Source organism: Pseudomassariella vexata (assembly GCF_002105095.1).
Source record: "Pseudomassariella vexata strain CBS 129021 chromosome Unknown BCR38scaffold_19, whole genome shotgun sequence".
NCBI lineage: Eukaryota > Fungi > Ascomycota > Sordariomycetes > Amphisphaeriales > Pseudomassariaceae > Pseudomassariella > Pseudomassariella vexata.
The window spans coordinates 573466-592173 of NW_024467974.1; the positions used below are offsets into that span (position 1 = coordinate 573466).

General features: G+C 50.2%; 1 non-coding gene across 1 annotated transcript; it reads left to right on the plus strand.

Annotated features, from left to right (window-relative positions):
- Positions 1-14871: 14871 nt before the first annotated feature.
- On the plus strand, positions 14872-14974 carry BCR38DRAFT_t340. The gene has a single exon. It is a non-coding gene; the product is annotated as a tRNA-Thr (tRNA).
- The last annotated feature ends 3734 nt before the right edge of the window (positions 14975-18708 follow it).

Consider the following 18708-nt stretch of genomic DNA (forward strand, 5'->3'; position numbering starts at 1 on the left):
TCTTAATAGTAATGTGATCCACAAGTCAGTGACTCACTTTCAACCATCAATTCAATATTAATCAAGATAACTTCACCACAACACCTCAGATCAATTCAACTAAGCAGAATCTTATTCATTAGATGTTTCTAATTCTACTTGACAAGTCCGCGCATTATGCCCAGTCCCCCCGCAGACACCACAACGTCTTACACTGGTTCCGATCCTTTTCCTTGGACCATTACTTTTGTCTTCCTCACCCTCTACTGCCTCGATATCACCCTTGGCTTCCCGTAGCTCTTGTGAATCAGCTACAGTAATTGTACCTCCATGCCGTATTTGCTTATTTTTGGTTCTGCCACGTTTGCTTAATAGGTGGTTGGTCTCATGGAGCTCCTTGTTCTCTTGTCGCAGAAGGGCAACCTCATGCATTATTAAGTGAGTAGCCTTCACAATTGAGTCTACAGAGCTCAAAATATGGGTTGGGGAGCTATTTTGATGCCTCTGGACACTAGTCTTAATAAGATTTGATTGATAAGTAGCCTTCAGGGTGGTAGTAGGAGTCTTGGAAGTTCAAGTAGCAGCCGGCAATTGAGGGTCGGGCGACGGTGTACGGGCTTTTAGAGCAACATCTAACGAGGGAATAACCCTTTCTGGATCCAATGGGACAAGTCCAGCCGCTTCGAAGCCAAACCGAATATTAGATTCGGTCATTGCCTTGTTAGATGCCTCTAGAAACCCAGATAGAAAATCCTCCTTCGCAACGTGGGTTTGGTGCTTTCGCATTCGCTCCTCAATATAGCCACTATATACGCGTTTTAACACACTAAAAGGTACTATATCGAGAGGCTGGAGTCGATGTGATAAATAGGCAGGCATACAAAGAGGAACAATTCCCAGTTTTTTGCAGGATTCCTCGAAATCCATCGAGTGATGGCTTTCGTGGCCGTCGAGAATCAAAAGACGTTTCGTACACTTTGTACGGCTCCGGGTATGTAGATCAAAATGATTTACCCACTCTACACCCAATTCATTGGTTTTCCAACTATTACTGGACAGAGAAACCTTCCAGTCGCGTGGTAAGGCAGCGTCACGGTACCAGGAGGTAAGGTGAACTTTCCCCGCGAAGATGATAAATAGAGGTACTGCCCAGCCTTGAGAATTGATGGCTTGGATAACGGTAACCCATTCCCTATCACCCTGCTGGGCTTGTCTAGGCCTGCCCTTTCGTTTAGCACTTGTAACGACCATTCCAGTCATGATTATGCCCATTAAAAACCCTGTCTCGTCAAAGTTATATATATCTTCCCGCGTGATCCCGTATTTCGCTATTGTGTCGGCAGCAAGCTTAAACCACGCGCGATATGCGATAGGATCTTCGTTAAATGCCCTCTAGTAGTCAATTCGACGCTTTAAACGCGTTCGGAGGAGTGGTTGTCGGTTAACGAAATTTGAAACCCAATTCTTGCCCACGGGTGGCGCGTTGCGTGCGCGTCGAAGTATATTGGCCATATCGGTCACGTTTTGAAGGCGGGGAGGAAATACTCGCGAATCTACCTGAAGTATACGTCGAACAATCGTCTCTTCTTCCATCGTGGTCAAATACCGCTTCGTAGCGTTAGCAATGTGCTGTAGTTGAACTCCGTTGTATCTTCGTTTGATAGTACTGGCGGCAGCTTTGTAGATCAATTCGAGCTGGTTCCAGCTTAATTCTGGGTTTCGACGTTTAGCCTGGATAGCCAACTGAATATTAGCTTCGTTTGAGATACGTGGCATTTTGAATCGCGGAAAGTTGTATAAGTCAAGTTGGAGGTTGAAATATCGCGAAAACTGAGTCACTGACTTGGATGGGTCACTGACTTGTGGATCGCGTTATAGGAAATAGATAAAGAGGATATTATTCTTCCTATAATTACCGCTTATAAGGATTAGGTAGTTTCTAATATTTAATTTATAGGCGTTTCGGATAATGGGGATTAGTATTCTTTTAGGTTAGGGCCTAAGTTTAGTACTATAGGGCCTCTAGTTCGTTTGGATACTATTACTAGTACTACGTTAACTTCTATAAATAGTACGCTAAGTGCTAGGTAGATTCCTAAGGGTTATTTATAGGTAGGTAATCCTTCTATTTAATTAGGTATTCTATTTATCCGTTCTAACTTCGTATATCTGGAGTTTATTCAACGTGTGACGGTTGTCACGTGATTGACCCACACTGGGACTTTGGTATTGGTCTCTTTTGGTGAAGACATCTGGTATGGTGGCGTAGTGGCAAGGATTGCAACCCCTGGCGCGGCGTGACACGACTTCGTATTCGTATTAATCTATATATACTTCGAGTTATATCTCGAGCGGGGCGTTCTTTAGGGCTAGTTTAAGTAAGAAAATATATTATTATTAAATACGCCGTAGGCTCGAAGCCCCCGGTACCTCTACTAGTACTCCCGTATGTCAAACCGTGCCCTAATGGCTGGACTAAATACATACGCTGCGTCGTCGGTTCGCCCTATTGGCGACTGCGTTGCGTTCACTACCATACTACGTTGGTTCTCAACCTACCAACAAAGTCCCCCCTGAGAAGATCGATGCTATCTGGGCCTTGAAGCTGTCCGACCCGTCCCTAGCAGCCATCTTACAATAGTCCCACTAACTACTGGTTCTCCTGTTGCCGTTGCGAGGTCTCTGCGAGAGTATAGTGGTCGTGGTGCGATAGCGGCCCGTAATCGTTCCCTCGGTCCTTCCAACAGCCCGCAAAAGAGGATTACGTGCTCTGCCGTCTCAGGGGCATCGCCACAGCGGCATAGCGGCGAGTACACGCCAAAAGCCCCTGTCTTGAATAAGAAGGCTGCTAATCCTATTTTTTCCGTCCTGATCTGGCACAGCGTAGACGCTTCCAGTCGGTTCAGGCCGAAATACTTGCCCCCTTTCGGTATCTGCATCGAAGGACCCTCCGGTTCCTCAGCGATAGCGCATCGCTGGCGATCGTGATGCTCTGCTCCGGTGAGCCATCTCTTCCTCCAGTGGTCGAGGAGGGCAGCCGGGACCTCCTTTTCCTCACTCATCCACTCGGAGCCCCGGGCCTCCTTCTCCATAGTGTACCCTGCCGGTCGGAGTAGCTGCGACGCCTGCTTCCTCTTCGCCGGCCTATCCTGCCGGAGTATATGTGACGCTTTAGCGCTCGCGCTGCGAAGCAGATTTCTCTTCCCGCTAAGTCGTAGCCGTTCTTCAAACTTAGCAGCCCGGGCACTAAGATAGAGGTCTAGTGGCGGGATTGCTGCTTCTGCTTCCAGGTGGCGAACCGGCGTCGCTTTGTGGGCGCCACAGACTACCCGGAGGCACTCATTCTGTATCCCCATCAGGCTCTTAGCTGGCCCTGCCGGTTCCTCACTTATAGTATGCCACGCAGTCGCCCCGAAGGCGATCGCGCTACGGATAACCACCGTATATAACAGCCTCGCCCGTATAAGATCGCAGCCCCACGACATATTGACTAGCTTTGTCAGGGATAGCTTTTGAGTTGCCATTTTTGTTTTAACACGCTCAACATGGGCGTGCCACGTCAGTTTGCGGTCGAACCAGACTCCTAGGAACCTCGCTGAGACTACCGGCGACACTGTGGCGTCCCCAAGGCGAATACTTTGCGGCAAGGGCTCTCGGGCCCTAGTAAAATGCATTAGCTCACTCTTGTCAGGAGCGAACTCCATCCCGTGCCTCACTGCCCACCGCTGACACGTAGCCCATGCGCTCTCCAACCGGCGGCAGGTCGTGTCTGGATCGGTGCCGACGCTTAGCAGGTTCGTGTCGTCCGCGAACCCGACTACTAAAAGTAGTGGGTGCTGCTCCGCTAGCTCCTCGTACAGCGTTGAAATGTATAATATAAACAGTATCGGGGATAGCAGTGACCCCTGGGGGACGCCAGCTCGTAGGGGGATTGGCTCTGACTCCTTGCCATCGAACCGGAGGCGTACCGTCCTATCCTCCACGAAGCTGCGTACCCACTCCTGAACCCACTCCGGGTAGCCTTTCCGGGCTAATATGGAAATCAGCCGTCTGTAATTGACCGTATCGAATGCCCCCTTGATGTCTAGCTGTAGCAGCGAGGCGATGCCCCCGCGTCTCCACGCCGTATAGACCACGTCCTCAACTATACGTATTGCCAGTTCGGTGGACCTCCCAGCGCGGTTACCCATTTGGCCGTTTGGTAGTAGGCCGGCCGCCTCAGCTACTTTGGTGATACGCTGGCTCATCGCCGTCTCTATTACCTTCCCTACCGTGCTAAGCAGGGCAATGGGGCGCCAGCCGCCAGGGGTCTGCTTCTGAGCTGTCGTTTTATTAGGCTTAGGGATAATAACCACCCTCGCTGAGTGGAAGCGCTCCGGGTAGTACCCCAGCCTAAAGCTAGCTGTTGCCAGATCCGCTAGGATCTCCCATAGGGGTTCACCGCAGGCCTTTAGCAGGCCAGTGGGGATCAGGTCGTCGCCGGGAGCCTTCCGAGCAGCCGTTCCTTTGATGATAGACTCGATATCCATTGTGGTCACCTCCCTAGGGACGTTCAGCTCTGGTCTCGTCTGTAATAGGCCGCGATCGAGGTCCGATAGATCTATATACGGGTCTGGGAAGAACCTCTCAGCTAGTAATTTTGCCTTCTCATCATGTGTACGTGCCGTAAGCGTGTCGCCGGCGTCCCTCCGGAGATCTGGCAAGCCGTGGGCCTCAGGGGGGGCCCAGCTCCGTAGCCTAGCCCACCTCTGCAGTGCCCACAGGCTTTTGTGATCCTTCGCCGTCCCCTCGAGCTTCTCGTGCCAGCTACGCGTCTGCGCTTCGCTGATTTCGAGCCGTTGTTTTTGGCCGGCTCTTGTATATTCGTCCCAGTTGGTCTGCGACCTTGCCTGGAGGTAGTCCCGCCGTCGTCTCTTCGTCTCAGCGCAAGCCTTGCTAACCTGCGGGCACCACCACGGGACCCCAGCGCCTCGGCCAACGGTGCGTCTCGGGACCGCCACGTCGGCGATCTCTTGGAGGTTCCGGATAACCCAGTCAACAGCCTGGTCCAACTCCGTTATCGTCTCAACCGGCAAATAATTCATAAATCTCTGGCTTGATTCGGCTACGATGAGCCACTTATCCGCCATCGCCCAGTTCCACCCTTCGACACTGCGGCGGCCCTCCTTGACTGCTTCCCCGTTGGATATTACCCTAATCACTTGCGCTCTGTGGTCTGAGCCCTCTAGGCCCGGGTCCCCATCGTAATCAATCCTAGCCCCTTTCGTCACCCAGGCTAGGTCGATAGTTGAGTCTCGTTGTTTGTGCCTTTGCCGTGTGATTTCCCCGAACGGCGTAACGAGCTCTAATCGCCAGCGTCGCGCAAACTCCACTACGTTGTCGCTGCCCCGTGACGACCGTCCGTGAACGTCCCACAGCGGGTGATGTGTATTGAAGTCCCCTACGAGGACCTGTGTCCCCTCCGGCGCCCCATTAGGGAGGTCTTGGAGCGGGCTGACCCAGCGGCTCCCGGTCTGGTTTGGTGAATAGATAGACCAGATTGTAAGGGCGTCCGGGCCTGCCCCGAACGTAATACTGCTCCAGTCCATCCCGGTACGGGGTCGCAACGTAGCCACGTCGTATCGTTTATGGACGTATAGCGCAGCTCTGCCGCTGCTGTACACTACTTCGTACCTGGACGACTTCGGGCAATAAATCGCCTTCGTCCGCCGGTTGATCCATGGCTCTTGAACCGCTATTATATCATAGTCACCCCCCTTATCCAGCGCTAGCGTTGCGTTCGCCTTTGAATCTGCGATATTCCAGTAGAGAATAGAGACTACCATTAAGCTGTCGATGGTATATCTTCGTTCGTACGTCCCTTAGTGAGGAAGCTACGCATTGCTGACGCAGACCGTTCGGTTCGCTCCTGCTCCACTCGCGATCCGCCCAGGGGGCGGCCCCGGGGTCGTACAACTGTAAACCCGTCGCTGGTCAATGAGCTAGGTGGTGTGAGCCTGCCCTCACTAGATAACCCGTCCGAGTAGCTGCGGACCTCAAATTGTCGGGGGCGGTGAGCGTACGCCTCGCGTACGCGTAGCCGCTGCTGTTCTGCCGTAGGGCAGTCCCTGTCCCACGCCGTGTGCTTCCCTTTGCAGTTCACACAACGTTTTTTGCCGCTAGGTGCCTTCTCGGGGCAGTCTTTTTCACCCCCTGGGTGTGCCGTTGCAGCGCAGACGCCGCAACGCGCCGTCTTCTTGCAGTGTTTCGCGATATGGCCGTATTCGTAGCACTGGTAGCACTGCCGAACCCGAAGATTGCCGTCGTACGGCTCGCAATCGAATATCTGGGCCTCCCAAATAAGCCCTTCGGAGCATAGTTCCATCGCCGCCTCCACGCTATCCACGTGTAGTATCAGGGCCGCATACGGTGCTTGCGGCGCCCGGGGGAGGTTTCTTTTAGCCTTAGAGAGGTGCTTTGTATTGTCCCGCTTCAGGTCTTTAAGTAGCTGGCTCTCGTCGTGGACCTCTCGCAGCCGTTTCGCAGGCAGCCCCTTCGCGATCACTGCAACTTCTCTGCGGTTGAGAAGTGCCTTATCGCCGAAAGCACTACGCACCCACCTGCTGTCCGTGGTCGCCGCTGAGGCCGACTGCTTAAACGTCACTACGGTATCGCCACTGCGCAGCCTGCGGGCCGCCACTGCATCGGTGCTGCCGCGTGCACTGTTCACCGCTTTTACGACCTCAGCCGCCGATCTGTTCTTCATATTAGGGTCCTCTGTCCCCCGGATCACTACCTCTCTCTCCCTTCGCTGGGGCACTACAACCCGCTGCTGCCACACTGGGGCTTCACCGGGTCCCCGTCCCTGGGCCGATCCTGAGGCGATTGAGGCCCAGGATCGAGTTGTAGGCAAGGCCACGTTCTTCACCGTATCCTGCATGGTCTTCTCAACCATCGTCTGGATCGCCGCAGGAATTTCGGCAAGGGCCAGAGTCACTGCCAGTACGTCGGCATGTGTGGCGGGTCTGTCGCCCCCCTCCTCCAGCGTCCTGCCGGCTAGTTTCAACCCCAGCCAACGCTCCATCAAACCCCCCATGACCTCAATCTTCTCACGTGGGACCAAGTCGGCAATCTCCTGTTCTACCTTTTGTAGTTCTCTTCCGATCCCTTCCCTCTCTGCGTTCTTTCTGCTGGTGCGCTCCACGTTCGGTGCGTGGGCACTTTCGTTGGCGTGGGGGTGGTGAAAACTCTGTTCGAGTCCCGCCCGTCCCCCGTCGATCACCATCGGCGCCGCCATCGCTTGCGTCCTCGCTTCGCGTGCGATGCGAGGTCACTGTCCGACGTAAACGGTCGTTAGGAATTGAATGCCGCAATCGGTTTGATGATTTGGCGCTGTTCGAATAAGTTATCGATGAAAGTCAGAAATCTCCCTTCAAATTAATATTAGTTTGTCGGTTCTCAAGGATTGCAACGGCGACGGGGAAACCAGTAGAATCGAATATATACTTTACCGTAAGGTACTACGAATTCTATAGCTTAATTTATAAGAGCTATAGTCTTCCTTCTTTATAACTTTATCCTATATATTTACCGACTATTTATTAATAATATATATGTTAAGGAACCGAAGCACGACTATAATAACGAATTAATTATACTAGGGATTCGAAGATTTATTTTAGAGCACCTTGGTAATATCGACAAAGTACTATTTAACTATAAACTAGCCGGAGTAACAATAGTAGTCGGGAAATCTTAGTACTATTAAAAAGAAGCTATTCTAGTTAGATGCCTTTATACTCTATAGAAGCGTCGCTCTGATTATCGCAAAATCTTAAAGACTCTAGAATAGATTTTTATTATTAAATACGCCGTAGGCTCGAAGCCCCCGGTACCTCTACAAGTGCTCCCGTATGTCAAACCGTGCCCTAATGGCTGGACTAAGTACATACGCTGCTACGTAGGTTCGCTCTATTAGCGACTGCGTTACGTCCACCACAATACTATGTTAGTTCTCACCCTACTAACAAAGTCCCCCTGAGAAGATCGATATTATCCGGGCCTAAGCGCTATCCGGCCAGTCCTGAGTAGCCACCTTGTGATAGTCCCGCTGACTACTGGTTTCCCCGTCGCCGTTGCCAGGTCTCTACGTGTATGCAGCGGCCATGGTGCGATAGTGGCCCGTAGGCGCTCTCTCGATTCTTCCAGCATTTAGGATAGAAAGAGTATGAATACTTAAGAGATATCCGCTCTTTTATTAGAACTATTAGATATTACCGGTCTAGAGTAATTAGTAGACTATTATTACTTTACCGTTGAAAAGAATAGGTTGTTTTTCATCTAACAGCGTTAAATCATCAAACAGATTACGGCAATCGATTCTTCATAGGCGCTTACATCGGACAGTGACCTCGCATCGCTTGCGAATCGAGGGCGCAAAGCCATGGAGACGCCGATGTTAATTGACGGGGGACGGGCGGGACTTCAACAAAGTTTTCACCACCCCCAAGCGAACGAAAGCGCCTACGCGCCGAGCGTGGAGCGTAGTGGCGGCGAAAACGCAACGAAGAAGCAAATCGACAGCGAACGGGCGAGCGTCGAACAGAAGATTACCGACTTAGTACCTCCCGAGAAGATCGAGGTTATGGGAGGCTTAATGGAACGCTGGCATGAGCTAAAGCTAGCCGGCAAGGCGCTGGAACAGGGCGAAGACCGATCCGCTACACCAGCCGACGTACTAGCAGCGATCCGAGCACTTACCGAGGGGATTACGACTACAGTACAAAAGACGATATAAGACACCGTGAAAAGCGTAGCTATGCCTACGACCAGGTCCTTGGGCCTCAGTCGCCTCGAGAACGGCCCAAGGGAGGGAACCCGTCGGAGCTCCGGTGTGGCAGCAACGGGTCGTTGTACCCCAGCGAAGGGAAAGAGAAATAGTGATCCGAGGGACGGAAGACCCCAGTATGAAGAACAGGACGGCGGCTGAAGTCGTCAAAGCAGTGAATAAGGCACGCGGTAGCACCGATGCCGTAGCAGCCCGCAGGCTACGTAGTGGCGATACCGTGGTAACGTTTAAGCAATCGGCCTCGGCGGCGACCACGGATAGCCGGTGGGTACGCAGCGCCTTCGACAATAAGGCACTTCTCAACCGCAGGGAGGTTGCAGTTATCGCAAAAGGGCTACCTGCGAAACGTTTACGAGAGGTCCATGACGAGAACCAACTACTCAAGGACCTAAAGCGAGATAATACGAAGCACCTCTCTAGGGCTAAAAGAAACCTCCCCCGGGCGCCTCAGGCACCATACGCGGCTCTGATACTACACGTGGACAGCGTCGAGGCGGCGATGGAGCTGTGCTCTGAGGGACTTATTTGGGAGGCCCAGATATTCGACTGTGAGCCGTACGACGGCAATCTCCGGGTCCGACAGTGCCACCAGTGCTACGAATACGGCCACATAGTGAAGCACTGTAAGAAGACGAAACGTTGCGGTATATGCGCCGCGACGGCGGAACAACAGCGACTACGCGTACGCGAAGCGTACGCCCACCGCCCCCGGCAGTTTGAGGTCCGTAGCTATTCGGACGGGCTGTCTAGCGAAGGCAGGCTCACTCCACCTAGCTCGTTAACTAGCGATGGGTTTACGATCGTACGACCCCGGGGCCGCCCTCCAGGCGGGTCACGGGCGGAGCAAGTGCGGACCGAGCGCTCAGCGTCAGCAATGCGAAGCTTCCTTACTAAGGGATGTACGAACGAAGAAATACCACCGGCAGCGTAATGGTAGTCTCTATTCTCTAGTGGAATATTGCGGATTCAAAAGCGAACGCAGCGTTAGCGATTGAGAAGGGAGGCGACCATGATGTAATAGCGGTACAAGAGCCATAGATTAATCGACAGACGAAGTCAATCTACTGCCCAAGGTCGTCTAGATACGAGGCAGTCTACAGCAGCGGCCGAGCCGCGCTATACGTCCATAAACGCTACGATGTAGCCTCGCTACGACCCCGAACGGGTACCGACTGGAGCAGTATCACATTTGAAACAGGCCCGGACGCCCTCGTCTGAACGTAATGGTAGAGGCAAGAAGGTCCAGCCAGCTAACCGGGAATGGGCCACGGCGATTACCTGTGTCAATTCGGAGGGTCACGACATCCCGCCATTTCTGGTAATCCAAGGGAACTATCACCTTGCTAATTGGTATACTGAGGGGACCTACCAGCCGATGGGGTAGTCAAACCGACCGAAAACGGGTGGACGAACAACGAGACTGGTCTAGACTGGATCAAACATTTCAACAAGCACACTATCTCGACCAAAAGAGGCGTGTATCGGCTGTTAGTATTGGACGGGCATGAGAGTCATACATCGGCCGATTTCGAGTCTTATTGCAAGTCTAACGGCATTATTACTATCAGTCTGCCCCCGTACTTGTCTCATCTAACCCAGCCACTTGATGTCGGGTGCTTTGGGGTCTTGAAACGTATATACGGTCGAGAGATTGATATATTTATCAAGTCCCATATTAACCACATTACTAAGGTCGATTTCTTTATCGCTTTTAAGGATGCTTATTTAAAGACAATAACCGACAAAAACATCAAGGCAGGGTTTCGAGGGGCCGGCCTAGTCCCCCACGACCCTGAAGCCGTTATCTCGAAGCTGGATGTTAGGATTCGGTCGCCTATACCCGTTAGCCCCTCTCTTCTAGATGCTGACCCTTGGGTTTCGCAAACGCCAAATAACGCGACAGAGGCTCTCTCGCAGTCCGATTTTGTCAGTCGCCGAATCGCCAGACATCAGGGAAGCTCTCCGACCCCAATCTTTGATGCTATTGGCCAGCTTGCGAAGGGTATAACTCGATTAGCCCATGAGAATACCCTCTTGAAGGCTGAGTGCTCCACCCTTCGCAAGGCAAATGAGGCACTAAGCAAGCGTCGGAGGGCAAAAGAATCGTGTGTCCGGCAAGGAGGTGCACTTCCTGTCGAGGATGCCCTGGACATTTTGGCCCGGAAGGACGCGGAGGCCCAGGTAAAGGAGGACAAGCGCTCTAGGGGGGGTAAAGAAAAGGCTGGTCCGTCGACTGTATGACGATGTAGTAAGTGTAAGAAGACCGGTCATAATGTAAAGGCTTGTCAGGTCGAACTATAATTGTCAGATGGAAATAGCTCTGAATAAATTTCAATAAACTTTAGTCTGTTGTGGCTTTTTAATTGAACTTGAAATTATAGTGTAGTAAGAAGTGCGCGACTCGGTGTTAAACCACGTTATTATAATTTGAAATGGCATACATGACGGTCATCCAGTCGGCTGGTGTAGTTGGTCACTTCGCTGGTAGATAAGTCCCGATTTCAGCCTCGCCCACTTGGGTCGGTGACGAGTCGCGGGTTCGAATCCTGCAGCTGACACACAAGGGGGTTTAGTCAACCCTTATGGCGCGCTGCCCACCTTGTTGACTTCGCCTACCTAGCGATAATAGGGAGATTGGTGCAGTTTAGGATTACGAGCATCCTAGCCAGTCGACCGTCAAGCACTACGTCGGCGGAATATAACTCGACAGCCGGTCCAGAATTCGAATCGTTAATCCGGCCCCTTATCGGACCTCGCCTATCCGATAACGCTCGTCGGCGAACCCGTCCCCTCACGATAGAAGGCGCGCAGCACGCCCCCTCGCCGCGATTCTTGCGAGCGTCTAGACCACGTTACGGTCTATCCACTTGAGCGTATGGTTGAGATGTATACGCTCGACGAGAACCCCAATTAGCAGATACTACGACTTGTCGCGACAAAAAAAATAGTCGAGCATCTTCTGCACATCAGCAGCATCCCACCCCTGAGGACGAATTTAAGTGCCACATTACCACGCTTATCGGTAGTTCAGGCAGGGGTTGTAGCACAGACTTAGGGAGGGACAGGAGGTTTAGTAGTCGTTTGGCTACAAGTTTACCTGTATAACCGCCCGACGCGGCTTAAGGGCCCGCTATATCATCTATAGCCCCTTAAGGGAGTACTTGTAGAGGTACCGAGGGTTAACACCTACGGCGTATTTAATATTATATTATTATTATCTACTCTTGCTCGAAGTTGCTTTCGCATCATCGTGGGTAATGGACTATTCTGCTCGCTATCGACCTCGAATGCATTGGGAACAAGCCCTACCCTTCCTACGACTAAGTCTCCTTATTTTTTCTACATGGCAGTTACCCTGACCATTCTTAGTATCCCAGATGGTCGGAAAACCTTGTGGAAGGCAGGAATGAGGCATTTGGTTTAGAGGGCATGCTGTTAGTGCTTCCTGAAGTACATCATAACTACCGAGCCACCTTTACTAGTAAATAGACCAGCTTCTTTCTTTGTTTGACCGTGAAAAGGGCTGTAGTAAAATGATTAACAAGCATCTTATGAGGCAAGTGACGTAAATAAGCGCTGATTCTTGTTGAATAGCATACACCATTGGAGTAGCATGCTGCACTGCCCTTTCAACGAGCCTAGGCTAAGTGACTCACCAGGGATTTCTTACAACAATCAATAATCAGTTGATTATATACCAAACCATTTTATCCTTTCCTATGTGAATTGAGTTCTTTGCCAAAGAAGATAAAGGCCAACTCTATCTTCCATTTTATCGAAGCCATCTGCACCAACCACCACCTTTACAGCTGAATAAGACCTTAACAGGCTATTAAAACAACTAACCGTATTGACCACCTTTTTGCATACACCCCTATTTTGCAGGGAAATTCTACGCCTTAACAACACGACGTCTCTCGATTTACCTCGTAATTGCTCCCTAGCTACGTACAAAATAGCTAATCCAGTGGAGAATAGTCTGGACGATTTTGAGTAGCGAATCGAACGCGCCAAAGAGCTTATCTGTCAGGGCTCTTCCCAGGCCGTAGCATCTCATCGGTACGGTATCAAGGGGACTAAACTAACCTACCGTATTTGTTACGGTAATTCGTATCGCGATGCGGCCTCCGGGTAACAAAAGTTAACTCCAGAGCAGGAGGAGGTTATCGTGAACTAGATCTTACACGAAGAAATATACGGACGGGCTCCTAGTAAGCGTTATATAGCCGACTTCGCTACCGAAATCCTCGTTACTTAAGGGAACAATAATATACTCGGCTAACACTAGGTAAATCACTTCGTTAGCCGCTATCTATAGATACGTACTAAAATTAGGCGCGTCGTAGATACTAGCCGAGTTAGAGCGTCCGATTCGAATAAGATCCGAGACTTCTATACCCTCCTCGAACGCTTACGTACGAAGTACCGTATTAAACCGGATAACAAGTATAATATAGATAAGACAGATATCTAAAAGGGGGAATCTAGGTATAGTACGGTTATTAGGACGTCTAATTCACGCCGGGTACGCGTATTAAAGTCGGATACTTCGTCGTAGTACTCCTAGTTAAAATATATTTCGTATACCAAACGAGGTACATACATCTACGTATTTTCCGGTAAGAGATTCTAGGTATAGTAGTTCTTAGACTAAAATATCCCGAAGTAGGAATATACCTCGACGAGTAAGGGCTAGAGTAATAAAGCTATCGTAAATAGGTAGTTATATTACGTTTTCCTCCCCAAGACGAAGTCTAGGGATACTGTCAGATAGGGCACCTGGTTCCTAGGTTCAGAAATAATATGGCACTAGAGAAGACTATTGTCACTTAAAGTTCAGAAGGCGAAAGGAACCCCTCTTCTCAAAAGTAACACCAAAGTTACCGACATGTTCTAAAGCATCTATAAAAGGCAGAGCAACGGGAGTTCGCGAGAACAGAAGACACAGACAAGAACACACCTCATTCATATACAATCTTACGCACTGCTGACTACTCGATTGGACACACGTGATATTCGACAACTCCTTATCCTCGACGGCGATTAGATATATATTTATACCGAATTTATATAGAAAGCCTACTCGAATAGAGTTGCTATACTATATTTACCCTTATATTATAGTAACGATCTCTAGCTGTACGATATCGGGCCGTTCTTACCTTTAAAGACCTACTACCGCCAAGAGCTTAGGGCCTACGCTTCCTATAATGCTATAGCCCTAATTTATAAGTAACGTATACTAGAAGTATATCTACGTACCTCGGAGAGAGCCTTTACTATGAAAAATATGAAATCTAGCTAGCGGAAGACTAGTATATAGCCCCTAAGCTCCGAAGGACTAGTCGACGTATCTTATAATCCTCCGGAGCCTTATATACTAAATCCTCCGTCTTATATATTACTACATTTAGTTACTTTTACTCCTTAGAAAGCGTAGTAACTATCTAACTAACTATAGTCGATAGAGAAAGCTAAGGGCGGGGTATCTCGTAAGATTCGTACTATAGTAAGTAAGGCGGGTAAGGCCCTTTGTGACGGGCTCACTGCGAAACTATACAGCTCAACATGGCCAAATACTGTTAATTATCTAAATGACGAGGAAAGTAAAATAAGCGAATTTTCCGCGAACACAAACCATGTTTTTATATGCCCTCGATGGTTACTTTGGTGGATCCGGACTCAAGGTTCTTGCAGCTCCGGATCCCATTTCAGGCACAGCCTGTCACACCCTTATACTCTAGGCCGTCGAGAATACTAAATTACGTATTGAAAACGAGCAAATATATAAAGAACTCGATAAATACGCTCTAGATATACGCTAGCCCGTCGAGCTAGACCCGAATAAAGTGTTCGTTATCTTATTAGCGATCCGAATAGCCTGAGATAAGCGAATACAGCCTATTTTACCGGATAAGTAGTTAGAAGTTAATACTTTTCTCGAAGGAAGGGTCCCTCCTAAAAGGAGGCCTCGAAAGAATATATCTAAGTCTTCGGATACTTAAATTAAGTATATTCTATATATATAATACGGACGAAGTATTTAGATTAATTTATTTAGACTGGTCGGCTGGTGTAGTTGGTCACTTCGCTGGTAGATAAGTCCCGATTTGAGCCTCGCCCACTTGGGTTGGTGACGAGTCGCGGGTTCGAATCCCGCAGCTGACACACAAGGGGGTTTAGTCAACCCTTACGGCGCGCTGCCCACCTTGTTGACTTCGCCTACCTAGCGATAATAGGGAGATTGGTGCAGTTTAGGATTACGAGCATCCTAGCCAGTCGACCGTCAAGCACTACGTCGGCGGAATATAACTCGACAGCCGGTCCAGAATTCGAATCGTTAATCCGACCCCTTATCGGACCTCGCCTATCCGATAACGCTCGTCGGCGAACCCGTCCCCTCACGATAGAAGGCGCGCAGCACGCCCCCTCGCCGCGATTCTTGCGAGCGTCTAGACCACGTTACGGTCTATCCACTTGAGCGTATGGTTGAGATGTATACGCTCGACGAGAACCCCAATTAGCAGATACTACGACTTGTCGCGACAAAAAAAATAGTCGAGCATCTTCTGCACATCAGCAGCATCCCACCCCTGAGGACGAATTTAAGTGCCACATTACCACGCTTATCGGTAGTTCAGGCAGGGGTTGTAGCACAGACTTAGGGAGGGACAGGAGGTTTAGTAGTCGTTTGGCTACAAGTTTACCTGTATAACCGCCCGACGCGGCTTAAGGGCCCGCTATATCATCTATAGCCCCTTAAGGGAGTACTTGTAGAGGTACCGAGGGTTAACACCTACGGCGTATTTAATATTATTTATTTTTTATTTAGACTTTTTAAAATAGGGGTAACGTAGTCCACGGTCCAATTGCACACTTTGGCAGACCTTATACGACAATGTATAAGTTAATTCAACCACAACGCCTATCATCAATTGAAACTACTCAGAATCGTTATCTTCAGACGTCTCTACATCATTTCCACAAGTGCGCGCATTATGTCCGGGCTCGCCGCAGATTCTACAGCGCCGTACACGCGCAATTCGCCGCCTCGTACGACCACCAATTTGACGAAATTCGTCATGTAACTGCCCATCAACCTCTCGTCGAGACTGTAGGTCCTGTCCAGCTTGTATATGAAGTGACCCTCCACTCTGTAGCTGTTTTTTCTTCGCACGGCGACGTCGACTTAAGGTCTCATTTGCCTTATTCGTGTTTAAAAACGCCGGCAAAAAGTCTTCTTTCGAGATAGGACTTATATGTGCTCGCATGAGATCTTCGATTTCTTTTCCGTACGCTCTTTTTAACCCGCGAAAACAACCAACATCAAGAGGCTGGAGCTTATGCGACGAATGAGGAGGCATACAAAGCGTGACGATATTGTTAGCTTTGCAATATACCTCGAAATCGGTCGAGTGATGACTTTCGTGACCGTCGAGGATCAATAGGCGATGAGTACCTTTCGTACGAGACTTGGTGTGATGATCGAAGTGCTTAATCCAATCTTCGCCTCTCTCGTTCGTAGTCCAGCCATTTTTAGTAACTGTGATAACCCAATCAGGCGGTAATGGGCTGTTTTCGTACCATGACGAGAGGTGGGTTTTGCCGGCGAAAATGATGTACGGAGGGAGGGCATAACCGGACGACCCAACGCCTTGAACAACTGCAACCCATTCCCGATTTCCTTGCTGGGCTGCTCTAGGCCTTCCGCGCCGATCAGAAGTCGTCACGACCATTTCGGACGAGATTTGGCCCATCACAAAACCGGTCTCGTCGAAGTTGTAGATATCCTCCTCCTGGATCGCGTATTTCGCAATTGTATTCCGTAACAGGTCAAACCACACGCGATACGGGTCGGGGTCTTCGCAGAGGACTCTCTGATAGTCGATCCTTCGATTTAAACGCGTCCGGAGGTCTGGTTGTCGTCTTACGAAGCTCGAGGCCCAGTTGACGCCGACGCGTCCCGTGTCGCGACTTCGAAGTAATCGGTTGGCCATATCTTCAACACCACTCAATCGGGGAGGAAATGCTCGCGAATCTAGGTAAGTTATATATCGTACGATTGCCTCTTCTTCGGAAGGAGTCAACTTTTGCGTTGGCGATCGCATAATCGCTCGAGCGGTTTTACCGTCGCGTCGATACGCAAGGGTTCTAAAAGGTACGTTATAAATCTGACCAGCGCGACGTACACTTAATTTTGGATCAGATTGAAGCGCATGTAATGCTAGAATCATATCACTTTCGTTCCAAGAACCAACCATAGTTATGTGGTGAAAAACCGCAGGTCAAAGTGGTAGCGTACGAAAATCTGCCGAAGTGTGCAATTGGACCGTGGACTACGTTATGTGACGACTGACACATGGACGATAAGCAGGGACATCCTGACATGGCCTGCCCTGATCTGGACGAGCGCGTTCCCCTTATAATAGGAGAACGGCCAGACATACTTGTAACCCTTTCCTTCTCTTTCTTCCCTAGTTTAGTATTCAACAATAGAGATGCACTGATATGCAACCTTGATTCGTACCTATGTGCCTCTGCCTCGTTACACGTTATATAGATCTAATTAGAGTAAACCAAAATAAACTATTCTATTTGCTTTTACTTATTTCTAGCGCTGCATTTTCTAATATTAAATAAATAAGGAGTAGTAAACGGCCTTTCTAACTTTTCCTTAAATCAAAATAAAGAGTATTATTATTATTAAATACGCCGTAGGCTCGAAGCCCCCGGTACCTCTACAAGTGCTCCCGTATGTCAAACCGTGCCCTAATGGCTGGACTAAATACATACGCTGCTACGTAGGTTCGCTCTATTAGCGACTGCGTTACGTCCACCACAATACTATGTTAGTTCTCACCCTACTAACAAAGTCCCCCTGAGAAGATCGATATTATCCGGCCTAAGCGCTATCCGGCCAGTCCTGAGTAGCCACCTTGTGATAGTCCCGCTGACTACTGGTTTCCCCGTCGCCGTTGCCAGGTCTCTACGTGTATGCAGCGGCCATGGTGCAATAGTGGCCCGTAGGCGCTCTCTCGATTCTTCCAGCAGGCCGCAAACGAGGATTACGTGCTCTGCCGTCTCGGGGGCCTCTCCACAGCGGCATAACGGCGAGTACACACCGAAGGCTCCTATCTTAAATAAGAAAACTGATAGTCCTATTTTTCCGGTCCTGATCTGGCATAGAGTAGACGCCTCCGGTCGGTTTAGGTCTGAGTACTTGCCCTGTTTCGGCATTCGCATCGAGGGGCCCTCCTGCTCCTCGGCGATAGCGCGTCGCTGGCGGTCGTGTTGTGCTGCCCTGGAGAGCCATCTCTTCTCCCAGTGGTCTAGGAGGGCGGCCGGGACTTCCTTCGCCTTGCCTATCCACTCGGAGCCCCTAGCCTCCTTCTCTATCGTGTACCCCGCTGGTCTGAGCGATTGTGACGGCCGCTTCCGTCTCGCCGGCGTGTCCTGTCGGAGTATGTGTGACCCTCTCGCGCTCGCGCTTCGAAGCAGGCTCCTTTTGCCGTTATTCCGTAGCCGTTCTTCAAATTTCACCGCCCGGGCACTGAGATATAGGTCTAGTGGCGGGATAGCTGCCTCTATTTCTAGGTGTCGGACCGGTGTCGCTTTGTAGGCGCCACAGACTACTCGGAGGCACTCATTCTGTATCCCGACTAGGCTCTTAGCTGGTCCCGCTGGTTCCTCGCTTATAGTGTGCCACGCAGCCGCCCCGAAGGTGATCGCGCTGCGAATAACCGACGTGTACAGTAGTCTCGCCCGTATGAGATCGCAGCCCCACGCCATGTTCACTAGCTTTGTTAGGGCTAGCTTCTGAGTCGCCATTTTTGATTTAACCCGTTCGGTATGGGCGTGCCACGTTAATTTGCGGTCAAACCAGACCCCTAGGAACCTTGCCG